A 26777-nucleotide genomic window follows, 5' to 3' on the forward strand; every position below is an offset into this window, starting at 1 on the left:
TGACTTAAAATCAAGACTGCAAGGAATGGAACAGCCATTTTTACTGTATTTCAAAGCTGTGGAAGGGGCTGCCCAGGGAGGTGGTGGAGTCCCTGGCAGGCCTGGAGGTGGCTCTCAGTGCTCTGGGCTGGGTGACAAGGTTGGGATCAGTCCCAGGTTGGGCTCTGTGACCTTGGAGGGCTTTTCCAACCTCAGTGGTTCTGTGATCCTGGTGTCACTTCAGAGCAGAGATGTGGTTTTTCCCATTTATGGCTGCTTTTACCCTTTTAAAAAAAAATTATTGTAGCAGCAATCATTTGCCTTCTTACAGTCAATAGGAATAATTCTATTTTGTCCAGTAGGAGTTTGTGGAAGCTTTGGCTTTTTAAGTATTACAAGTATATAATTATCAATTGTTATTAATTTATTAATATTCAATTGAGTTTATATTAATATTTAATTGAATTTCATAATAATTCAAACTAGCAGTAGTATCTTAGTTATCCTGTGATCAATCTGCCAACACTTAAAATTTCTCCTGTTGGATTTTTCTTTTAGTACAAGTAACTAACTAACCTCTAGGATTAATTAATAGTAAAAAAATTGTTCTCCTGAGTAGCTTAGCAGATAACTTTGCATGTGTGTGTGTGTGTCTTCCTGGTTCCACCCTGTCCATTTATTTTTGTATCTAAGTAACTCTAGATGTAAAGCTGGCAGTGTTTTTTTTTTTTTTTAAGAACACACAATGCTGTGGCTTCTGTATTCTGCAAAGATGAATTTTCAGTCCGCCATCAGATTAGAAGATTCTTTTGGTTTTATTTTTGAAAATATAAAGTAGAGACAAAAAAAAGATCTTCTGATGAGGCAGAGTAGATTGTGGGATGGGATGACTTAGAGAAATAATGACCACTGGAGATGTAGTTGAAGTTAGTATTGGAATTAGATGTACTAGAGGATAATATTGCCTGGCACCAAACCTACCAGTAGAATTTTGGCAAAGTTCTCCACCTGTTTGTCAGCACGTTTTTGCTGCGTGTTGACTGTGACCAAATTGCACTGTATAAATCCCCAAAAGGTTCTTTATCATAGAGTACAAACACTCCTCAATATTAAATATAAGCATATTCAGAAACTGTATCCTCTTGGTTCTTGTACTATTGAGCTAAAAGCCTTGGCAGAACCATTTCTAGAAAATTCCCATTACTGGGTTTCGGATATGGACTTGCTGCTCACTTACAGCTCTCTTTAATGACAAACACTACTTGGAAATGGCTTAATTGGATTGTCTGCTTAATAGCATTAGGATTGTTGTGCTGGTTTAGCTGAGCTCTAATGGCCCTTGCTGGTTAAGAGATCAGTAAAGCAGCAGAATGCAAAGAGAAACTTCGGTTTTGAGAGAAGAGTCTTTGCCCCTCGGAGAACTGCTGCCCCTGAAAGAAGAGCAGGAGGCTGCAGAAGAAATTGCTGAATATATTTCCTATATTGTTTGACTCAGTTCAGTGGGAATGTTTTATTGCTGCTTCATAACTGCTTCAACAGCTGCACGTTTCAGTTTCTGGTCAGCCCTGGGGTTTGGCACACACGGTTGTGCCAGCACAGAGAAAATTTTTGGGTTCTGTTCACAGGCTTGGTCATTCAGCTTTAAAAGGGGATCTTTCAGACAGTCACAAACCCCTGGGAAGTGGGAGAATAAACTTCAGGGTACTTTTTGACACTTCTAGTGAGTCATTTCTGAAAATACAAATTTTGCCAAAGCTCTCATGTCTGGAGAGAAGAATCAAAAGGAAGAAATAGCCAGGTGTCCTAGTGGAGAGAAGGGTTAAATGAATTTTACAGGCCATGGCTTCCAGACATTGTTTATTGAGCAGAATATGGGTGGAGTTGGTGTGGGCAATTGTGTTGTTTAATATTCCTTCTGGCTCTCAGGGAGTTTTTGCAAATTATTGAGATGTCTGGTTCCCCATTAGCTCAGTGTCCAGAGAATGCTTCATTGGTCCTGCTCTTTAATGTGATTACAGGACACTATTTAGACTGATAAAAACTCCTTTGTTACAAGTATATAATACATATTTAACAAAATTCCAAGAAGCAGATGGCTAATTAGATAGCTTGGTGGTGCTAAGATGATCATATGTTCTAGCTCTAAATAAAAATTTAACAAAGATTCATTTGAATATTTTAAAGAGACTTATATAATATTTTCTAGTTAATATTAAGTAAGGTGAATACTGTTGAGATTGTCCACACTGATGTGAAAAGACATCAGAGTTCTGTTCCGTGTTGGATTGGGGTTATCTGGTATTTGACTGGAATTCTTTCTTGAGGCAACACAAACTAAAGGGGGAGGTTGTGGCTATCATTTCACTCTGCACATTTTTTCATAACCCTATCTAAAGTGAAATTGCATAAGTACTAAATATATATAGAAAACTTCATTACTTTTAGTAACATTTCTACCTTGATGATGAAATTCTGAGGCATTACATCATTGGAATAACTTATTTTTGTGTGGTGTCTTTCTGACTGCATGTCCAGTTGTTTTCACAGTTAAATTCTGGAAAAGAAAATACTGCAAGAAAGTTATGAATAAAAACATATAGAAAACTACAGGGGAGGCAGAAAAAAGGAAATACAAAACTCCTTGAAATTCTTATTTAAAAATAAATCGATTGAGTGAAGTTCACTATGGAAATTTAGATAGTTCCCAATAGTGAGTGTGTTGTGGAAAAAATGAAGATAAAGTCATATAAGAGATGTATGTAAAAGAAGAAAATCCAGTTAGATAAGTAGGGAAAAGGATCTTTTAAAGTAATGACAGGCAGCTTTGTAATTGGATCTGGGAATGGAGAAGTCATTCAATTGCTCATAAGCTTCTTCTGAAGAATTTTGTTTCCTGAGACTGATCACATTATATGGTGCCATACCTGACTGTTGGTAAATCCTATTGTGTTACAGAGGTGAACTGAGAACACTTCCTACACAATGCCATGGACCACAAGAGTAGTTTTTTAAGGAGGCCAGAACTTAGGAACTTTTATCATATATTTGGTGTGAAGAAATCAGCACAAGTTCTCCTCCCTTTCCTCTTCCTCCTTTTTGTGATCGCGCCTTTTCAGTCCCAGGCTTGATAAGCAACACGACGGAGGTGATTTGCATTGTTTCCAGTCTGTGCAGAGGCAAAAAGTATAAAATGCTTGATAATATCTCTGTTCTTTACCTTGATACACAGTTTTTGAGGCTTTTTGCAAGACAAATTAAAATTTGAATTTCTAGAATGACCTCAGAATGAATCTGAGTTACTGTTTCCTTGCAATCCAGTTATTTGTCTGCATCTCCACAGAAGATTTTCTAAGCTCCAGCCTCGAAAGAAATGAACACTGTTGGCAGACACATTTGTGCTGTATTCACATTTTGGATTTTTTTTAAAGTAGACTGTCTAGGCAGAGTCAGGAGTGTTATTTGCAATAACCTTGCTTTTTGGAGCCAGCTGACTGAGCAGGACTGCTGCCATCCCATACAGTGGGGCATGGCTTGGCTCCTCTGAACCACACCAGAGGAGAGGGAGCAGATATTTGCCTCTCTCTTTTAATTGATTTCCTCTATCTCTCCAACAAACTGTCAGATTGGAATGTTTGCCCCAGTTTTCTTTGTCATATGTAGAGGTAGTGGGTTGGCTGTTCAAAGCTGGCAGGAATCAGCAGATATTGTGCCAATAAGGAGAACTCAGATGCCATAGATACCTTATAATATTGGGGGAAGCAGTGGGATTCAGGATTCATGCTCTGAATTGCATTTATAGGGCTGTTACCACCCAAGTACTTGGACACTGAGGAGTTGGTTTCCCATATGGAACTTTACCTGTATTATTCTCTGTAAATGTTAAGCCAGTGGTTCTGTAGCTCTTCCTAATTCAGTTGTAATTCTGTAATTCATTGAATTTGGTTTTAGCTGTCATCTAATGACTGAAGAAAAAATTCCCTCAGCATTTGAAAAGACTCCTGTATCCTGATTTTACATGAACTCAGCACTGGTATTTTTGCACAAAAGAACAGATTGGAGTTAGAGGAATAACGTGAGTCTGCACAAAACAGACAAGATTGGCTCAGCACTGATTCCTGTTTGCTCCTGCTACCTTGGAAACAAAGGATGGCATGACAACAAAGGCAATTCAGAAAGAAAGGTTAAACCTTCAAAACATTTGAAATGTATTCTTATGGGAAAACTCTTCCTTAGTGTTTCAGGATGGATTTTCAAATTTTAGTGTACATAGGTAAGAATTACCTCTTTCTCTGAACCTCATCTGCAGGAATGTGCCCACTGTTGATGCAGTGTCAATTATTCTTTGTCCACTTAAAAAGGCAAAAAGCCCAGAAGTTTCTCTCCTCAGTTTGGTAAAAAGACACCTCATAGGACCTTTGGGACTTCACCTCAAACCTGGGGCTGCCAGATTGGACAGAGGCCAAAAAGTCCCACCTAGGTAATTCACTAGAAGAAGAAGAGAACAAAGGAAATAATCGCTTTTGTGGGGTGTTTTAGCAGGAGCAAGAATCTCTTGCCCCTGGATTGGTTTTTCTCTGTAAGAGCTTTGTTGTTTTGCCTTTTATTAAAACTTTTTCTGTTTCCAGTACAAACTCAGAAACCATCCTGCTAACTTTATGCCATTTTGGGGTATCTGGGCTATCTCAGGTGTGATAAGTTCTCTGAGAGCTCATAAGAGCTGGCTCAAGGAGAAACCTATCACTCATCTTAGGCTGAAATCAAGACTTCCAACTAAAAATATAAAGAGCTGATTTTAATTTATCAATACTTGAAATATTAAATTTTGGGAACAAAAGAAAAAAGGTCCAAGGTCTACCTGCAGATAGAATATGTTTTAGTCCAAAAATTTGGAAAATTTTTGTCAAAAGCTTCCTAAAACCAAGTGTTTCTTGTATGGGTGGAATTAAAGGCAGGGGCCATAAAGATTTGGGGTTGCAGTCCAGCAGTGTTCTTGGCTAAATTGCTGCATTTATTTCTTAGCCCTGCAGTGCTCTGAGGTCAGCATGGCACAGCAGTGGGCATCACTCAGCTCATGCTGCACCTGGGGAGAGGTTCTGGAAATTCTGTTCATCCTTCTGGTCCTTCTGTGTCCTGAGCGGCCTCCTCGCTGAAGCTGGGGACAGCAGCTCCATACCCTGGCCATGAGCCCACTATTAATGTTCTTTGAAGTGTCTGGGGTTTTTTTTAATTACTATTTACCTTTTTTTTACTTGTACTGCTCCCTGTTTTATTGTTCATATCTCTGTTCTGCAATTGTCTGCTTTGATTTCCCAAATAACCCAATTTATCCAGGTTAATGATACTAATGACAAATGTCAAAATATGTCAAAAATCAAATGCTTGAGGTCACATTCAGAATGGGTTCTCTGTAGAAGGGAACAGCATTGCAGCTTTCAAGAAAAATGGAATTTTAAACATTGCTTTGTATAAGAAGTTGACTTACATAGGTGTAAGCTCCCTAATTCATTAACACCATGCTTTGCTGTTGGGTTAGGTTGTTCAAAGGCTGTGCCAAAAGAGGAAAGAAAGGAGGTATTTATGTTTTGAATAAACAGTCCTGGTGTGCTTTGAAGGTCTCTTTATTCATGCTGAGGCAGCAGCGAGGTGAACAGTGTTTGCTTCCCTTTTCAGTTCATCCTCCAGAAGGGCTTTTCCTATTTGGTTGGACTCTTTCAGTGCAGTCACCCAGCAACTTCCAAAGGCCTTTGATTCAGCCATTAATGAAAAATGCAAAACCAGACTGAAAACAAGGGTCCTTAGAAAACCTAAACTGGAAACCTGTGAGTCCTGAAGTTCTGCTGCAACTCAGTAACAAGCCATTAGAATGGTACTGTAATTCTAAAATAAAATTCTTAAAATTTCCAAGAAGGGCCAAAAATTTTAAGATTTATTTTTTTTTAAACCATTTGCAAGTTAACATGCTACCAAATATAGTTTGGGAACTGTACATGTTATAATTTTACAACTCTCCACATGGCCACAGTTTTTACAAATGAGGATGATTTGTAAAATTACCAAATACAGGTTAGTTTTGACCAAAATACAGGTTAAAACTTACCAAACTGAAGGCAGAAAAAAGCCTCCAGGAGGAAACTCTTGCATTGGTTTGATTCCAGTTTTTACAACTACATCTTCATACTCCAACAGGCTTTTCTGTAATTGTCAAAAAGAAATTTTCTTTTTATTGTCACAAAAGAATGAAGTACTATCATTCAAAAGATAAAATGTGCTACAAGTCAGTTTTTGCAGACCTCAGCCTGTATTTTGAAGTTGAGGGGAAAGAAAGGGCAAAGGATATAAAAGGTTAAACAGAAAATGCAGTAACTATTCTGGTACTTAGGGTCTGTCTCAGAACTGGCACAAGCTGATTTCACTCACAGTTAATTTTAAAATGTAGACATGATGATCACTTGATTGGTTTGTCTGTAATTATAAAACGAGCAGTAAATGTGTCTGTTATGTCCATTTGTCCATATTTAGGAACACTTGAATGATCCCTCTCTAAAGTATTATAATATGGACAGTAGAAAAGGACATTTATTACCTTTTAGCTATAAATGTGAAACTCTGAATTGCTAAAGAAAACAAAGCAACATTTTCTTTATCTCCTGCAGTGTTCATCAGGGCATTTCTAATCTAAGGGCTCCCAGTGCATGAAGCTTCTGTTTGTCTTCCATGGCTGTACCTGTCACAGCAACTTGGCATTTTGCAGGGAGCTCATAATGGAAATGGCATTCTGCTGGAATCTGTCTGCCCCACGCAGCAGGAGCGTCCAGGACTCCAAGGCCCTCGCCTCAAATGCTTTTTTGCTGTTTTAAAATAAACCCACACGCACTGGGCTAACGTTAAAGCGTTTGGGGTTTTTCCTTCGCTCGGTTCGGGAGGGATGACAGTGGTTTCATTTTCTCACCCAGCAAAATTCACCTTGTGAGTGTCCTTTGCGAAGGGATGTGACTTTGTGGTGAGAACTGGGAAAATGTTTGGAATGTCTCAGAGAAAGTTGTAATAGTTCTGCTCTCTCAGATCACTGAAGTCTTTCATATATTTGTGAAAAGGGAGAAACCTCAGGAGTCGTTTCAGCTTGTTCTCTGAGCTACAACATAAATATCCTTTAGTTATTTGGATCTCTTTGTAGGCTCTTCTTTTCTTACTCAACTCTTGAAGCATTCAAACTTCATATGTTTCTGATGTAACTTCTTTAGAATGATGTTTAGAACAAGTTTTTTACTGGAAAATTACTGAAAAAAAAGTTGGTTTCAATCTGTACTGGAAATTAGTTATAAAAAGAACTACATGAGTCATTCCTACAGCCATATTTTATAGAAAATGTATTTTAAAAATAATTTTTGGCATGCAATTCTTCACAATGCTTCCCATTATAATTGTTCTGTTAAAATGCTATTTCATTAGGCCTAAATCAGGAATTCTTTGAAAACGTCTTTGCTATGTAGCACCCAGAATTTGGCTGTAACTTGCTGCTTACAAACTTCCTCCTGCCTGACATGGAGCTGAGGTGGGGGGAGAATCCTGCATCCAGACAGGACAGAGCTGTCAGCAGAAGTCATCTCTGAAATGAATTAAATGACAAGATTTAGACTGGCAGGAAGGCTCCTTGTGTTTTGGTTACAGACTTTGTTTATATTCTTGCTGGATCTTTTTTAATACTGATTTATTACAGGAGAAAATTACATTCAGAGTTCATGTTAATAGTTTGAAAATTCAGCTTAGGAAGCAAGAAAATTCCCCAAAGATAGAAATATAGAACCTCCTCTAGTCTAAATGTTCTGTAGATGCCCTGATATAAAATGTGCTGTGATCAGCCACACCAAGGAGAGATTTGCTGCCTGAATGTATCTATTTTAGAGAATAATGGTAAGTGGAAAAATGAATACATTTTTGAGAACATGGTAAGGGAAAAATTACAAACACGAAGAGGCAAAGGATGGTAGTAGTCATATTTTTCCAGGAAATTACTTAAACTGGTGTGAAAGAGCATCATTCATGATGGGACTGGGCTGAAGGGAAACGCACAGCTCTGTATTCTGCAATCAAATTCTTTTCCAGGCTGTCAAAGGCCATGAATGAAACATTCATACTTTGAATGAACATGTTGTCCCCGAAGACAGTTATGATTTGAGCAGAATAAAAATAGTAGTTGAAAGAATGGAAAAGAGTATTAAGTGTGTTAAGCAAAGGAGCAAAAATTTCATATTAGAGAGCATGGCTGATTTCAAGTTTTTATTGTAATACTTAAAAAAGCATCCCAGCTTTGGGATGTTCTTCACTGCATTTTCTGTGTGCATGTATGTGCTGCAACACGCATAATGTCGTAAAAATGGATAAAAAAGAATATTTTGGCAGCTAAGTCACACGGCTCCCACAAAACAGGCACTGAGGGAGGAGAATTCCTGCACCTTAGCTGGGGTGAGTCCATCCTCAGGCCATGGGCAATTCTCCCCTGTTTTTCCAGATAATGCAACAGCAAAGTCCTCGTGCTTGCTTTCAGTTTGGAGACCTAGGACACTTTTTAAAAGTAGTTTTCAATTACTGTTTCTGTTGGGCATTACACAGAGAAGGGATTGGAATAAAAGGTTAACGTTAGGACCTGCTGATTGCTTTTTGTATAAAAGCTTATTATTCAAAGTGGAAATTCCACAGGGATAGAAGTACTCAATAAGCAGCCCACGATACACAGTGTGCACTGTGCCTCTATTATCTTCATGATACAAGTGATGTATTAATAGTTCAAATGATTAAAACAAAATTACATTAGCAGGAAGTAATCAGTGAAATGCATCCTTGCTTTAATCTGCTAAATCTACTAATACTTTTTTGGCTTTCAGTGCTGACTGTTGCAGCAGTGTAAATTTGATGCAGCATGCAGTCCAAAAGCCTCTTAGGCTCTTTTAATCTTAAAACCATGAAATGATGCAACTGCCCAGTGTGTTGCTTCATTTGAGGAGCAGGCTCCTTGCTATAGATGAAGACCTATCATGAACACAGATTTCCACTTGGAAATTGAAATTTCTTACCAGTTAATCCAAACATTGCATTGCTAATGTTGGTAGTGGCAGGCTGCTCTCGGGGTTTGCCCAGCCATACAAAGAGAAAATGCATTAATTCTCCTCTTGAAAAATAATAGTAGCAGACGTTACACCAAAACCTCTGGCTCCATTTTCATCTTGGAATTTCTATACAGAGCATGGTCAGACAGTACTGGTTTGTGAATTTGTAAATTTACAGGCAGTTTGTAAATTTGTGCACCTCTGAAAATTATTATATTTCCACTACCTGAAATTGTTAAATATTGATTAAAAGGTACATGTTAGTTAAAATTATTTTGTTCATGCTAACCCAGTATATTGTATAAAAAGATGTAAGTTTCACAGGTAACAACCACTACCTTGTCTAGTAGCCAAGAGCCCAAAAATCTGAAGTTCTGAAACATTTAGATGGGTAGAGGCTTCCTGTGAGTCCTGTTAAGCCTATGGTAAGTGCTGCACATAACTCAATCCCAGAGAACACGGAGTATCACCAATTTTTATTAAATTCACTGATTTCAGTTAGAAAACTTAATGGCAGAGCTTGCAACCAGTAAAAGTTAGAGTATCTTTTCCCCATCAGATAGGAAAGATGCAATTAAGACATCATCTGGGTCAATGAATGAGTCTAGACACACTAATAGCCACCAGGGAATTTGCATCTATTCTTTTAGCGTGCATAATATGGCCAGAAATTGGTCCAAAAAGGGAAGGAATGAACTGAAAGGGCTGAAAGTCAGTGTGCTCTATTTATTGGGGACTTTGTGCCTGTCCTCATACACACCCAGGCCTGAAATGAGCTCCCTGCAGCTCCCTCTGTGTTTGGAGGAGGCTCAAAGGCAATGTGATCAATGCCTGAGCCCTGGCTGTGTGGAAGGAGGGCAGCACTCAGGTTCCAGAACAGAGATAAAGCAGTTTTTAACCTCAAACCCAGCACAGAAGTCTTCAGTGAGTGTGGTGCTGATGGAAGCAGGAGGCAGAGCATCAGTTCTTGTTTGGTCCCAGCAGCACAGGGGTTCCTTCTGGCTGGGGACACAGCCAGGCACAGCAGCAGGGGTGACTTCCAGCTCAGTGCATACACAGATTATCCTATTAATTTAAACCTTATTTTACCTTATCCAACCTATACCATGAGACCAATCTGCTCACATTTAAACACCAGTGTTGTAAATGTTCCACTGAGAGATGTCTTGGATCCCTTTGTATCCTGTGGAGAAGAGTGAGCTCTGCTCAGATAGGATTCATCTCATCCTGAAGAATTTATTTGAAGACAGTAGCATCCATCCTTTCTAATACTTTTCCTTTTTACTTTTCCACATAATGCAAGCAGTTTACATCAGGATGAAGCACTGCCTTTAAGACATGCCTGCTTCCCTCTATTGATTACAGAGCTCTGAGCTCAAACAAACCCAGCCTCTGTTCAATGTCTCAACGTGCACATGCAATAAATCCCACTGGTGCCCATTTATAAGCCTGTAATCACTGGGCAGCCAGGACAGGTTCCCCCTGCTGTGACTTGCTGAATCATAATGCTCCAGCCAGGAAGGATAACAATTTTATTTACAAAGAAATGTTGGTAGTAAACAAGAGAGAAACCAAGGCACATGTTGCTCAGCAAAAGTGAAAACTTGGCTCTGTTTTGACAGCGTCCATTAGCTCTGCTCCCATGGTGTTTGGAGGAGCTGGGTGGGCATTAACACAAATTTATTAGCACTATTGTGAGCAAAGCCATCACATGAACAGAAATGCTTTTTCCTCTTAAAGCAAATCAAGGTTTATTGTAAATTCCTGGCTAACAGAATGAGGAGCATGGAAGTAGAATTTAAATGCACGAAGAATGTTGAGAGGGGTCATTCACTGAGAAGGCTGAAAGTCTCCTGAGGATGCTGAGGCTTTAACAGTTCCTGAATCAAATTGAATAACTACCCTAAAGTAGGAATAATTTTCCTACTTCAGAGAAGAGGTGGTGTGGGGTTTCGTTTTTGTCCTTTTCTTTTTGCCATAGGCCATTTTTAAAACCCTTTAACCAAGCCTTACACGTAAGATCCTGAAATCAAGATGCCAACAGAAAGCATGACAGGCCAATTTGTATTGTACAAAAGCTCCTGAAAACAAGCTAAAATCTGCATCTCTCTAAATCAGAACACTGTGTGCCAGCTGCTGTCAAAACAACACAAGTATAATAGAAGTTTGACAGGTTTTGGTTGCATCTTACTCCAAAAAATTTAGCTAGTTAATGCATAACATAAACTGTTTCAAAGTTAAACTCTTACTTATGTTATTTCTTTTTGTTTCTATTTGTTTTACATCAAACGACTAATTTACAAGTGCTGTGAAGTGTAAAGAGCCAGTATTTTGATCCACATGGGTCTTTTTTGAAGGTGTAGGTCTGGTTCTTTTCATTTTTTTAGTCTAGTGAACTCGCATTTTGTCACTAATCCACAGCAGCCTCCTTTTCCCCCTCTCTGTAAGGTTTGTGATTCACTGACTCTTGCAAGGGAGCAGAACCCAGCTGGCAATGGAGACCCAGCTGGTGGCAGGAGACCTCTTGCTAATCAATATCCTTCCATATTCCTTATATTCATCATGTATTCATCAAATCTGTTAACAGCACCCCAAATTAATTTCCTGGTGCAGCTTTAACAGCAGAGGTGAAAGGTCATCTTTCCTGGTAGGATTTGGGGAATAGGAACTTTTTGATGAAGCATTTTCATGCAGGGGGCAATGCTGAAGGCCCTGCAGTGCTGGATCCCATCTGAACTGAAATAAAACATTTGTGTGTGTGACAGCTTCAGACTCAGATTAGACACGAGGAGGAAACTCTTGAAGGGTGGTGGGGCCCTGGCACAGGTGCCCAGAGCAGCTGTGGCTGCCCCTGGATCCCTTGGCAGTGCCCAAGGCCAGGCTGGACAGGGCTGGGAACAGCCTGGGATAGTGGAAGGTGTCCCACTGAGATGAGTTAATTTTTAAGATCCCACCCAACCCAAACCTTTCAATGATTCTTTGAGTTCATGTACTGTGGAAAGGCTTTCCTTACTGTACTAAACATCAGGAATATGTCTTGGGATGAAGTTTTGTTTCATGAAACCTGTACAAGAACTTGACATTTCTTATAAACATCTTACCAGTAAAATAGGGGTTTTTTCCTTTTTTTTTTTTCCCCTATTCATGACAGCAGAAATGAAATTAATGGCAGAGCTAAAGGAGAGCTGAATAACAGATTCGCCCAGAATTTCTTAGTCATGTAAAATGTTCTTATTAGATTAAAGTATTAAAAAATCCCCAAAAGCTCAGAGATTTGCATATTCCTTTAGTGGAATAACTTTAATGGGTTATTTTGAGCTTCCATTGAAGCAGATATGCTTTCAGCAGATTGACTTAAATGCTAGTTGGGTAATAGAGCAAGAGGAAAAACCATAATCTTTTTCTTTGGAGCAGAGAGTCATTTAAAGCTGGAATATGACTAATTACCACAACTGAACTTGTGATACTCCTTGCACTTGTTAATAGACTTACTGTGTTAATGTCTCTGTGAACAGTTGTAAAACCCAAACAAAGAAAGAAAGCCCTTTTTGTATTTTTAAGACAAATACAATCTTTTGTTGTCCCTCACAAACTAAATAAATGTATGAAATACCAGTTTACACCATGCAGCAGTAATTTCAAAGAAAAGTTTATATTTGTTGTGGCTTTTCTACAGAAGCTTAACATAACTGAAATAGTTTAAATTGTTTTAAAAACTCTGTTTTGCAGAAATGGGAATGAGGTTCCATTATGCAGCAGGGAAATGAACCATGAATTCCTGATTACAGCAATACCTGGCATTACTATTATTAGTTGTAGTGTCAGCTGTTGCTTAGCAGAAATATGTCCAAGACAAAAATGTAAAAGAACCCTTTTAATTCTGCAGTTGAACCTTAAGGAAGTGCAGAGAAGGAAGCAAATCTGAAGGCAAGGAAAGAAAGGAGCTGGGCTCTGTCCTCAGCAGGGTCGGTGCAAGTTGTCAGCACCACATATTTTAAAAATAATAGAACACATTCTTTCTGTTCATTGTGTTTTGTTACTCATCTTCAATTAGTTCCAAATTCTGAGTCACTTTCATAAATCTGTTTTTAACTAGTTTTAGCCAGTCAGTGAGTTTCAGAACAAATGCATCTGTTGGGTTTCCAGCTGTAGAAATCCTCACCAACCGCATCCGCCATAACTCAGGCAGCCTAGAATTTACCAGTCGGTTAAACAACGAATACAAAGTCCAACCTTTGGCTCTAGGGGTAGACATAATGATAAAATAAAGGGCAGGCAGATGGCTGGGGAAATGGGGCAAAACCCCATTTTGCTGTGTGATTTCTGCCGTGAAGGTGCTGAGCCTTGGTGAGGGCTCTGGCACAGCCCAGGCCAGCTGCTCCCAACTGGAAGGAGCCTGGCCCTGTCCTGGAGCTGCAGTTCAGGCACTTCCCTGGCTGGTCTCCTGCTCACCAATCCTTTCCTGGGCAGTAAACTTGGAATATTCTGCTGCATCAGCATAAAAGCAGTGCTAATGTGGCCAGGAGGGAATGCTTGAGTGAGAAAATGCATTTGTGCCCACTCATCCAGGAGTGCCTGCAAAAACAAGGGTCTGGTCCAGGGCAGGAGTGAGCAGCTGGAAAGGTTTCCTTCAGCAGAGCTGCTGCTTTGTGCCCATGTGAAGCAGCTGTGGAACCACAGCTCCTTTCTTCAGAAGGGTTTGACAGGCTGAGCTTGTTTTTAGCTTGTTTTAAGCTTGTTTTTAGTTGTTTTCTGCCCATCAAGCACAGTCAGTCTGTGTCACAGGAGAATTCTTGCTGCACTGCAACTGTGGGCTTTGGGTGTTGTAGCTTTGCCTTCCAATTTGAAGGGATGATTTCACCCATACTGGTGAAGAAATTGATTTTCTAAAGAAGTTTTCTATGGAAAGAATCTGGCTGGACTCTTTGGTGACCTCTCACATTCTCTGCCTCTCTCCTGGCCATTTGCCTAAGACAGTTCAGTCCCTTTTGAAGCTCCATTCTCTGCTGATTTCAGGAATTACATATTTGCAAATTAACCATGATAGCTTTAAAGCAAAGTCCTAGCTACACTGAAAATCCACAGTGGATCCAGGTATTAATGGAAGTTTGATCTCTTCTCTAATAACTTGTTGATGTGACACTGTTCTGTGTGTGGGATGCACTTGTCCAAACTTTGGAGCCTGAAATTACTTATATCCCTTCAGCATAACTCATGCAGAATTCATCTGTTTGCATGCCACTTGGAGCCTCCTGGAATTTGTTATTTTCCATCTGCATCTCTAACAGTGTCACATTGTTTATGGAGAGAACATGCAGTTTTCTATAAATCACTTGCTTTCATACAGTTTTACTGCATTATTTTACTCCATTTGTGAAGGATTTAAGCACCCTGCAGTGTGCAGCATTACAAGGCATAAAGTGATTGAGAATAAAAACTATTTTTGGCTGAAATAATGGAATATTCACCATCAGAAATATGAAGCAGCATTTAAGTGGGTGAGATGTAATGAATGAGCTGTATTATGTAAAAGGGTATTATTCAAGCTATTAATTATAAGGACTTAAATTCAAATCTTGCAAGGGGGAAAAGTGGCTTTTTTATCTTGCTCCAAACTAGCTGTGGAATGATCTTTGTTTCCAAACTGAGGTCTAATGAGCAACATTGCCAAGTAGAGACACTGGGCATTCAACATTGAATATTGACTTCAACATTCAGCATTGAATTCTGCGATTTGGGAAGCAAGAGGTGTGAAAACAGGAGCTGTGAGGAAACTGCTGCAGTGGGGTGACGCTCCCTGCATCATGTACCCCATCCAATAAAGCTGGAGATTGTGTTCTGCTTTCAGTTTTCTTCTTTTCCCATTGTCACTGCCCAGGCTCTAGAGCCCAACAAAGAAACCCTGTCCCTCTGTAGTGCTTTGATTTTGGTCTCTGTGTCATTTCCCAGTGGGCTCCTGGGAGCCACTCACCAGCACTGCTGGCACATGTCCTTTGTCACGATTATTTGTGTTTTCTTGCGTTGGTGGTGCTGTCCTTGCACACAGGGACACAGAGGGACACAGGTCTGCCTGCAGAGGGGTTTGGCCATGTGGCAGCAGCCCCTGGGCTGTGCTGCCCTGCAGGGCTGTGCCCGTGTGCTCTGTGCCAGTGGCCAGCTGCTCCCAGATGTTACCTGGGGCTGCGTGCCACAAGTGCCTTGATTGGGGTTTCTGTTCTGCCCATTGGGGTTTTCTTTCCCTTCTTTCCCCTGGCTCACTGAAGTCTAGCAGGGTGCTGCAGTTAAGCAGAGACCAGTGAAAAAATTCTGACATGTGTTTAATTCTTTCTGCAAAAAAATAAAATAGGTCCTTTTTAACTTCTCAGGCCTAGTGACATGATTTATATATATGACACCTCTAGCAATGACTTATCACTTAAAATGGATACATACACTAGAACTTTTAATAGTTCTGGAATAATAAGACATTTCAGGCACCCACAAGTGTATTATGGAGACTTTGTTAAGCTGTAGTTTCTAATTACGTTAAATGCACATTGTAAAAAAAATGCATTGCTTTGTTGCAGTGTAAGTAAGAAGGGGGAGATAGGGGAAATAGGTATTGTTCAGGTCAGACAAATTTTAAAAGCAAGTGGCTTCAGTGTTTTCTTTTTTATTAGTAAAGGTGTTATATTTTTAAACCCCCATGAAAAATAGGAGTTCTTATTTTAACTGTTAGTAATCAGTGCTTCTAAAAACTGTCAATCTGAAGCCCAAACTTTGGATCTTGTTTTCCTTACCAAGTTATAGATTTGATGTTTAATCCCAGACTGCTTTAATTTTTTTTCAGTTGCCTTTATGACCTGACTTCTAAAGTGCCAATGCCATGCAGTAAAGCCTTGAATAAAAGCACTCTGCAAAGCCAGTAATGACAAAAATGGATTTGCTTCACTTTTGCTCTGCAGACCCTTAATGCATGTTCTGTAGTGATTGGGAATGAGTAGAAATCTCATCTTTCTTGTTGTTGTTTTTTTTATTTTGGTTTGAGTCATGGCTTACTGAATTCCAGGCCCTTACTGCTGCTTGAAGATTGTTGGCCTGTTGGAAGCAATACTCTCAGGTGAATGTCAGCTAATTTATCACTGACATTCATGCCTCATTTTTCATTTGTGTTAATTTATTGCTTTTAGTAAATACATGGGAGAGGGAATAGTGTTTACCTTTCCATATCATGGGAATACTACTCAGTCTCTCTGACAGAAACTAAGAAATGCTGTTTATATTGCTGCTTCAGTGAGCCAGGAAAGACTGCACAAATATGTCATGAGCATGCAGTGGAAAATGCACTTATACAATTTTCACAGTCAGGGTTTTATATGACTTAGTAACAAGAATAACCATGATTGTTTCTCAGAATCAAGAGCTCAAACATAGACTAAATTTTGCGGAGCATTCTGAGATAATTATCAGGTTCTACAAGTGTTGTCTCTGCTTAAAAATGCTTTAAAATCTTTGTCAGCCACATGGACACAGTGGAGAAATCGTCTCAGTTCTTTGACCTAATCATGCCAGAAGGATTGAGTTTCAACACTGATACAGGTTTTTATTAGATGGATACTTTCCCTGGTAGAAATCTCAGCTACTCTGGTGGTCCTGCAGTTCTGTTTTTGTGCTGTCTGAGCTTCCATGTGCTGCGTATTGAGCTAACTTGGGGAACTGCTCCAGCTAAAACCTAACACTGCCAAAAAAAAAAAAAATGCACTGCAGAAGTGTTTGGACATGGAAACAAGCAGGCAGGGCCACTGGTTCTGACAGCAATGTGCTATATGTCAAAGTGAAGTGGCTACTTCCCCGTGACTGAGGAAATGATGGCTCTGTCAGCTCTGCCTGCTGAGGATGTGCTGCCCCAGGAGTGCAAAGAGCTGAGCTGGGTGTTGGGAAGGATGGATAAATATAATTATTCATAATAATACAGCCAGGATGAAAACAATCCTCCCAACTGGCTGGACAATACCCTTACCTACAGATAGGTCCAAAAGTCAAATCGACTGTTCCATCTCACCCCCCAAAATGTATGGTTCACCCAGCACCTGTATCCCTCCCCTAAAACATCAAGAGCCTGTAACCCCATTGGCCCGAGCCTTGTTCCAGCCCACCTTGAAGCCCCTGATAAGGGGCTCTGAGGGGCCAGATGCTCTCTTGGAACTTCCCCTCTCTTGGATCTTCCCCCCTTTTAGAACTTCCACCCTCTCCTAGAGCATCCTCTTGTCTCTCCCTTCCTCCATCCCCTCTTGCCTTGTCCCGTGCTGCGTCTGGCAGCTCCAAACAAGACCATTCTCCATCCCTAATAAACCTGATATCCTAAGAGCAGCCTTCAGAGATCTCTCATTCATTAATCTAAACCATCCTGGAGCCCAGTGCTCCCTACAGCTGGGCCAGCCCTGGAGGGCTTTGCCTGCACGCCTGCTGCTGGGCTCATGCCCTGATGGGCACTGCTTGCTCAGGTGTTCTCTATTCATGCTCAAAATGTACCTTTAAAAGTTACAGGGAACGTAAAGGGAGTGTTCACGAGAGTCTGTGGTGACTGGACAAAGGAGAATGGCTTCAAACTGATGGTAGATTTAGATTAGAAATTAGGAAAAATCCTTCCCTGTGAGGCTGGGCAGGCCCTGGCACAGGTGCCCAGAGCAGCCCCTGGATCCCTGGCAGTGCCCAAGGCTGGGCTGGAAGGGCTGGGAGCAGCTGGGACAGGGGAAGTGTCCCTGCCATGGCAGGGGTGTGACAGGATGATTTTAAAGTCCCTTCCAACCCAAACCAGTCTATGGTCCTGTGATTCTACCTGGTGAAAAATCCCACTGACTGTTGCCACGGGGTTTTCTTGCTGGAAATCTCCCATCTTAGCTCCTTCTTTGTTTTGATTTTTTTTTTTCATTAAATGGTTTACAGCAAATATATATTTTTTTTTCATAATTAAATTATATGTTTCCATGGTATCATATTTTGTTATTTATGTACTGCCAATCTCTGAGCCCTCAGGTACTTCTTGTAAATATCACTTTTGCTATTGGAATGATTTACTGTAACTCATGTCTTTTAGTCAACCATGTAATTTTGATATCTTCCAAACCTACAAAATTAATCTGCTTGTTATGAGTAAATAATATACCCGCCAAACTTACTGTGGAAATCTGAGGGTGAATATTCTTAATTCTTTAATTGGTTTCCAAATGTGTGTTTTGTCTTGTGTGTTGTCTTACATTGGCAACAAATTTCTAACTGTAATTAGTCTAATGTGGAGTTCACATTTTTTGTGTATTTTGTTTTTCTTCCTGAGAAGTTGCAGTTTCTTTGAGATTAAATGTTTACAGTGACTGATGAGAGCAGGAAAGTGATATTGAAGTTTCTAGCAGATGACCCTTTAATAAGATGTATGTAATTGGATAAGACTTGCAACAAATATTGGGCATCTGTTGGGTAACATGGAAATAATGAAGAGAAACTGGAACTGGAGAAATCTTTAATTAACAAAACCTCTTCAATTTTTTGATATAATACTACTGCTGAAAGAGAATGGGTGGATAGGATTTTATAAACTAGCCTGAATTCTTTGAGAAAGGTGTCTAAAGGAGTTAGTATCTGTTTTTTATTAGTAACCAGGAATTATCAGTTGGTTTTATTAGTAACCATTATGTGCAAAAGGAGCTGAATTTGATCTTTTTCCTCCATATCCTTTGAAAATTTCAGCTGTGTCTTTTGAACCTTCCTGTTTTAAAATAATTTTCTCTATTCAAGACACACTTTTGGTAGGTTTAGACAGGCAGAGAATAATTACTGGCAAAACAAACCAAAATAATGTGTGTTTCTGTTTTCTTGGAATGGAATGTGTGGAGGCCTCAGGGCAGGGATGGCAGGAGGCTGCTGGCTCTGTGAGGTTGTAGTCATCCAAAAACCTGGAGAGGAGAGGAGGTGAGAGGCTCATTACCTTAGAGCAACACGAATTGCTGCTGTGTGACATCTTCTGACATCATCCCACCCCCTCCTTTGCACCTTCCAGGGGATCACTTCACATCCAAAGTCATCTGCTGATCACCTTGGAGCCTCTCAGCTCTCCTCATACAAATCTCCAGTCAGGATTGTGTCCTAACAGGTATTGCAGGAAGTTTATTTCTTGTGGTTCAGTGCTTAGGGTATGGCTCTGTTCATATCTCTAACAGCTTGTTCAGTGTCATCCTAGTCTCACTTCTTGCCACCCTGAAGAAAAATAAACATTATTTGGCAATAATGAAATTAGTGTGTGGCTTGTGTTTGCTGGCAAGGGAGGTTCATTAATTTTGTTAGCACGTTATAGGGCTTCTCAAACACAACTGAAAGCTTAAATTCATAATACCCCAAAATACTTTAATGTTCAGCATTCAGCTCTGGCATCTCCCTTATTGTGTTGGTGTCCTTACAAATCGTACTCCCAGGAAATGCTTTGGTTTATGGTTGTGAATTAAGATGAGGATGGGATGCTGGGAACAACAATCTATAAGGTCGCTGCTAAAGGGTTCATGGTAGACCCTCGAGCTGTATGAGTGTGCTTTCCTTATTCCATCAGTTTTCCACACCCGGAGCTCTTGGGGGGTTCAGCCATTCCCTGGGAGCGCGGCCCAGGCCGCGTTCAGTTGACTGTGGGGTGATTTAACATCAGGTGAAAGATTAAGAAGCCACATAAGTCTTTCAGAAACTTGTGTTCCTGCATTCCCCGAGTGACCAGAGCTGTTTCAGCTCGGCTGGCAGCGGGGAGCAGCTCTGGCAGCTCCTGGGCTCTGCCCAGCTGGTCCTGGCCCGGGGTGCGGGGCAGAGCTGGGAGAAGGCACCGTGGCACCGTGGCTGCTCCTGCAAGAGCAAAGCCACTGCACTTGCTCTTGGCTCCAGAGATGGTTTACTCACTGAGCACCTCATTTTTCATGCTGTGGGAGATTCTCTTGTAGAGGCTGCCACTGTGATTTTCCAAAAGCTCTTTGCTTGCTGTCAGTGTCTGGGATTCCAGCTGTATTACAGAACAAAATGCAACCCAACAGCTGCATTCTGCTCTGGAGAGTTGGTTTCAGCTTGTATCCCATCGTTTCATACAGCCTTAAAATACGTCATTTTAATATGAGCTGCTTCCTCCTGCTCCCTCTCCCAGCCCCTTGGGTTTTGTGCTGGGTGATGCCTCAAACTGAAAGAGCTGCTCTGTTTAAACATCCCATTTCTGCAATTGGGGTCACTGCTGAAATAGCTGAGACATCTGAAGAACAACTGCTCAGCGTTCTCAGGAAGCAGTTCTGGGCTCTGCTATTGTGCTAGCTCTTTAATTCCTCACTGCTGTGCCTGTGCCCAGCTCCAGAGCAGATGAGAGCAGCACCCAGAGGGGCTTTGTGGCTGCAGAAAACACATTTACAGCAGCAGCTTCTTCAGCTGAAGTGAATTCAAACTGCAGAAGAGATAGAAAAAGTCTATGATTGTGGGTCACCTTTTTTGTTGGTACGAGTTCTCAAAATAGGTATTTCAGCACTGGTTTTGATAGATGGTTTCTGGGTTATTATTCATTTATAAAATGGGACACCTCAAAGGAGGGAGATTAATGGTTTTGTGAAATTTTAGCAAGGGCTTTACATGGAAACAGAGGTCTGTCTCAGAAAGTATATAATTAACAAGTAGATTGAAACAGCACTGAATATTTCATATTACATTACATCCTTTAATATTTTGAAACTCTTCTTCAGTTTTGCAAATATTGTGCTGCAGTTTCAGTAGAATAAAATATATCAAGTACCTTCTTTTTCCTGTATGGAAGGCAGAAATTACAAATCTGGTATAATATGTATCTGAATATAGTATTCAGACAGATTTGAATGTGCTATGTGAGGTATTTTACTAAATCCAAACTGCTTCAAAAGCGTGTTAGGTATAAATTTCTAATTTAAAATGTGCAGGTATATATTTATCATTTTATCCCACGGTACTGCCAGTTCTGCCAAAGTTGTTTGGGTAAATGTAAATGCATATGCATTCCCTGCCAGGCACACAGCCTGTATTTTCACACTGTTGTGGAGCTTGCAAAGCCAGCTTATCAGAGACATCCATCTGTTTTCTACTTAGTGTAAAGGAGTTAATGACCTGAGTAGTTAAGACTGTCCAGAGGATATGTATAATCCTTTCACACAAATAAGATATTGTTGCATTTAACCGTTACTTTCTCTCAAATAATATAAAAAAAAAAAAATTAAATTAAACAGCAGAGTTTACAGTGGTCATATTTCTGTCCTCCACCTGAGTTTTTTTAGTCTAATTGAACTTGACCAAGCAGAAAATCTGCAGCAAGGTCAGAGGTATGAACTTGAGATTAGGCAGAGCAATTATTAGCAGGTAGACAATTATTAGCAGGAGCTTTAGAAATAGAAATAACAATTTATCAATATTGATTTCATGTATTTCTGTACCTTGCCCTAGGGTAGATTTTTGAGAAGGTAGCTTGAGTTTTGCGGAAACAACAATGAAAATGAAGGTAGCCCACGAGCAAGGGAATGTGTAGCCATAGACAGATTAGTGCAGAAAGAAGGTGCTGTGTGACCTTGTGGGCTCACAAAAGAGCTTTAAGAAGCTTAGGTTAAGGTGATGGGCAGAGACATTGTTTTTCTTATTCTCTGTCTTAGCTTGGAACAGACTGTGTCTTGCTGGGCTCCAGGCTGGTTTAGTCAGAAAGGAGTGGGAAATGCCAAGTGGAAAGATTGCATAAAGCAGTTGTAAGTGTTAGCCTGGCTACTCTCCTGAGACAGCACTTCCTTCTAGATGGGGTGAAACGCTGGCACAAAAGCAAGCTGGTGTATTATAAATTATATATGCTGGAAAAGTTAGGGTAATTCAGTTTTTAAAAATTCTCAGTGGATTCAGTATGTTGGTAGCAGTAAAAGTTAGGGCTGCTTGTGACTTGTCATTGCTTTATAATCTACAGCCTTGCTTATATTTAAATCCCTGTAAAAGGGATTCATTATGTTTTTACAAGTTATATATGTTCAGAAGAGGAGGAGGACAAATATTGCTACATCCTATATCTTAATTGCTACTCTTCTTTTTTATCTATTCCTAGTAAACTTATTTAAACAGTACTTATTTAAACAACAAATGTAGTTGGGATTTAATTGGTTTGTCTATTTTTAAGTACTACTGTATTTCTGTTTATTGTAATTGCTATATTTAATCTCAGGATGATCTAACACATGCCATGTGGCACATTCATTCATTCATTCATTCATTCATTGCTTAGTGCTGTGCAGAAGACACAGGGCAGCCACGGAGTTGGGCCCCTGGGGAGATTCTGTGGCCTCAGTGAGAATGCCAAGCGTGTGGAGCAGCAGCACAGCCATGGCTCCCTGCTCCACACCCCTCTGAGCCCTCTGAGAGTAACCCAGGGAGAGTTTTGTTCTTCCTGAACCTCTCTGGGAACTCCTTGGTCCAGTTCTGATTTAAAAGCCCCAAGGCAGGAACCCAACAACAGAGTGTGCACGGAGTTATTTCCCTCTTGCTGCCCACGAGACCTCCAGTGCTGCTTCCCCTGCTATGGGAATAAATCACATGGGACTCCATTTTCCTCATGGTGGAAAAAGCCCATTCTTTATTCACATAACTCATTTTTATACAGTTTTACAGACCTCATGGGTGACTCTAATTGGCCAGGAGCTTTCTTTCCAATTATTTTCTTGGTTAGTAACAAGTTGTTATCCTGTATTGATTGGTCACTCAAACCCCCGGGGTGTACCTGCAGGAAAAGTTGTTTGTGAGAGACAGTTTTTATTTTTCCAACTAACAGTATAAAAAGAGTTTATACAGATGCTAGTTGGCTTTCACCCAGGAATAAATTGTTCTGTTAATGAACTGCTCACACCAGGATTGCTTTCACTTGTGAAATTGCAAAGGCTACCTTGACAAGGCCAGGCACTGATTTTAGGAGATCAGGCTTGATTATATGGAGCCTTTTTAAATGATTTTTCTACCTTACTGCAACACTGTGGAATAATCAATGCCTGAAACCTGGAAACAAATTATGTGCCTGTTGTTGTGGGACACCCAGTAATGCCATGGCAGTGGAGCCACAGCTTTGGGGCTGGTTTACATAGGAAAAGGTGTGATTTCTACACTGGTTAAAATGTTATCTGTTTGAGTTGGGACAATAGTCTTGACTATTGGTCAGTGGGTAGAGTGGTATTTGTTTTATGGTTGGACTTGATGGTTTTGGTGTTCTTTTCCAACCTTAATAATTGTATGATTACAAAAATAAGTCAAAGATGACTTGAAAAAGGCTCACTGATTTCTTTGTAGATGGTAACTGGCAGTTCAGTTGGCTCTCTGGCAAATACAGCTGAATTTGTTTTACTGAATAAATAAATAAATACTGTGGTGTAGTAGAGCTATTTATATCTAGTAGAAAGCCTCACCTACTCTGTTCTTTTTCTTCCAAAAGTGGGAGTTTACAAGTGATTTAAAAAAAAATAAATAAATCTCTTGACCTTTTCTAATAGTTCTCAGTTGTAAAGCATGTGACTTTTGATATTTTTTACGCCTTATTCTTCTTGTTCTACCCCTTGTGATTGTGGAGATCTTCAGAGATATGGCTGAGAGATGTGTGGGCTCAGCAATGGCTTTTCTTCTTTATAGATCATCTAATAGGGAAGATTGCTTCTGTTTCTGTTATTTATGATTGCAGTACTTCACTCTGGTCCCATCCATTTGTGTCATATATGAAAGCCATTAGTAGCAGTAGCTTTTAGCAGAGAACTCTCACCTGACCATGTATCATTATAATCTTTTCACTCCACATAATCTGGAATAAAGCTGGAAATTGACAGTGGAGCCTTGTAACTCCAAGTGACAACATATATATATATATATATATATATGTATATATTATTGATAACAAGATGTTTTTCTCAGTGCTGTGCCTGGACAGAGCAGTGCTGGGTAGAATGAATTGCCCTCCATTATGTACCATAAATCCCACAGACCCTGTGGAGAAACTTCAGCTTGTTTTCTCTGAGAATGCTCTGAGTGCTCCAGATTCTTCCTTGGTTTTGTGGTGCCCAGTTGGCATTTTCTGCTCTCTGGGAGGGCAGGGAGCAGCCAGGGCGATGCCACGTGCCAGCAGGGAGTGAGCAGTTAGTCTGGTTTGCAGCACAAGGCCTGTTTTGTTCCCTGCATCCCTCCCTGTTCCCCTCCCTGGGCTCAGGGAACCTTTGGCTCCAGCAAGTCCAGAGCTGGAGAGGATGGAAGCTCGCAGCCAGATTCTATATATATACCACAGATCAAAATCATGCTGTCAAAACATGAAAATACCTCAATAATTTTCTTTTAATTTTAGCTGTCAGCCTCGAGAGCCACTTTGCTCTCAAGCTACTCTGCATAATGTGTGCCAGCTCACTTCAGCTCATGGTAAAGTGTAAAGGAACAAATTTCCTGGCAGCCTCTGCAAAGCAGTGTAATACAACTTTCATTACATGAAGGTGGTGAACATAATGTGATGTCGTTACAGTTGCAGGAAGTGAGGTGAAGCTCTTAACATCTTCAAAACAAGTAACAAGTGAGAGGTTATTTTTTATCTCTATTCCTAAAAAAAAAAAATGGCACATTATTTTGGGCAGATGACACTTCGTTTACACTTAGCTGAAGTAAATTTTTACATGAGTTCTCCAGATCTGTGTTGCTTCATGAAATAAAGAAAACACTAAAAACAAATGCTAAAATACAGTCCAATGGCTGGATTTCAACTTATAAATTTGGATGTTAAATTATATGTACAGAAATGATGGCTGTCCAATGGATTTCAGTTGACACTTGTTCTTTTCCCTTTGGATTTATGATTCCATGAAAGTTGCTTGTTGCATTGTTTATTTCTGTGTCAAAGTCTTTGGTTTTCTTTTGAGTATTCTCAAAAAGTGAGACAGGTCTGATGCTTTTGGATCACTTATTAAAGAACCAGGCTTTTTGGAGATAAGTCACCCATTAGAAATGGGAAATAAAGGAAAAAGAATCAAGGCTGTCCATGTTGAGTTGCCTCAGCTCCTATCAAAGTCTGTTATTAGGCTGAACACAAATTCAGTTTTGAGACTTCAGTAACCAACACTGATAATCAAGGTGTTAGCACACAGTTTTGAGGTGTAGCCCGGGTCCAAAAGGACAAATCCTCCGTGGTTTGCTTACTCTGGCAGCTGAGTTGTCCTTTCCATTGCAGTGTCATGAGCATCGTTTCCAGGGAAGTTCACAGCTAAAGTTCATGGGCTGGAGCAAACAGTGGCGCTTCTCTTCCCATGTCTTTATCTCCATGCTTAATCATATTAAAAACAAGGTCGACATTGTCTCTGGTTGAATGAATTCCTTCACACGCTCTGAGAGGCTTTAGCTCAGAGACAGGACGTGGCTGTGATGTTCCAGAAATTCTGCCCAAAACAGATGCCCAGATACTCAATTTTCCTTGCACATATTGCTGAATAAAGGCAGAGCTGGAGCAGCCACTCCAAGGTCTGAATTGGAATGGCAGGCATTGGTGAAGCAGCTCCATTCTACAAATCTCCAGATATTCCCATAATATGTCTCAGATCTTTTGCATTGATTATCACATGATATTTTGCAACTTTTACAAAAATAATTCGTAAACTTCTTTATTTTCTGAAGGATATACCGAGATTCCAATTTTTAAATTTTTTTTTGCATCTGGTTTATTAATGAAAACACTAATCAGTCTATTGTCCTTGAGACTGGGAGATCTGGAACCAAAAATATAATCTGAAAGTAAAATATGACTCAGCTGCAAGTAATATTAATGGTAATTGCCACTTAGTGATCTTTCAGTTGGTAGAAAACAAACCATCAAAATGATAATTGCAGGATTCACTGGGATTTAGGTTGATTAACAAACTAGACAACCAAGTGGGCAGCACCACGGAGCCAGAGCTGTGGCTCAAGCGGAGCCAGCAGAGCTAATCTGGAATCCATGGAGCAAAACCCACTTTATTCCCCTTGCCCAAAGAATGAACATATGCCACGTTGGGAACCATTTCTGCATGGGATACTGATGAAAAATAGCTGGGAGGGAGAGAAGGGTGATTAGACTCTAAAGGCAGACAGGGTGGGGATGAGGCCAGGCTGGCGTTGATGGGATCACGGCTGTGTCTGCAGTGACCTGCACCTGGCCACAGCCCTCTTCACTTTTTATTTATGAAATCAATTCACGGCTGTTTTAAATGGGAAAGAAAAGTGTTAAAGTTGCCTCATGCAATGAGCTCTTTAGAACAATTTAGTAAATTTAATATGTTTTCCCCTGAAGTTGAGGAAATTCAATGTTTGCAGTTGTTCAGCAATTCAAGTCTATTTTATTCTTGAGATTTGGGAAATAGTGTGTTTTTATGTGTTGGAAATGCAAAATTTCAAGTATTCAGAGAATGCATTACCTATAAACAAGCTGTGAATTACTTTTAAATCATTTCATTATAGTCTCCTGACTCACTGTTTGATGGCATGGTGTTTATTACAAGGTTTTTTCAATCTTAAATCTTGATTATCTGTTTCATCGAAATGTGGACCAATTTCAAAATACCTGGACTATGTTTAATATTATGAAAGAGGCCATAGTGGGGGTGAAAAGCTGGAATACTGACTCTTAAACTCAGCACCCTCAAGCAGATTGTTCTTTTGCTGTGG

At 40.1% G+C, this 26777-nt stretch overlaps 1 protein-coding gene across 3 annotated transcripts in view; it reads left to right on the forward strand.

The window, feature by feature from the left end:
* The window catches only part of PRKCA (protein kinase C alpha), a 145868-nt gene that overhangs the window by 31654 nt on the left and 87437 nt on the right, over positions 1-26777 (forward strand). The gene's annotated exons all lie outside the window — the stretch shown is intronic.

This window comes from Lonchura striata, chromosome 18 (assembly GCF_050655825.1).
Source record: "Lonchura striata isolate lonStrDom1 chromosome 18, ASM5065582v1, whole genome shotgun sequence".
NCBI classification, from domain to species: domain Eukaryota; kingdom Metazoa; phylum Chordata; class Aves; order Passeriformes; family Estrildidae; genus Lonchura; species Lonchura striata.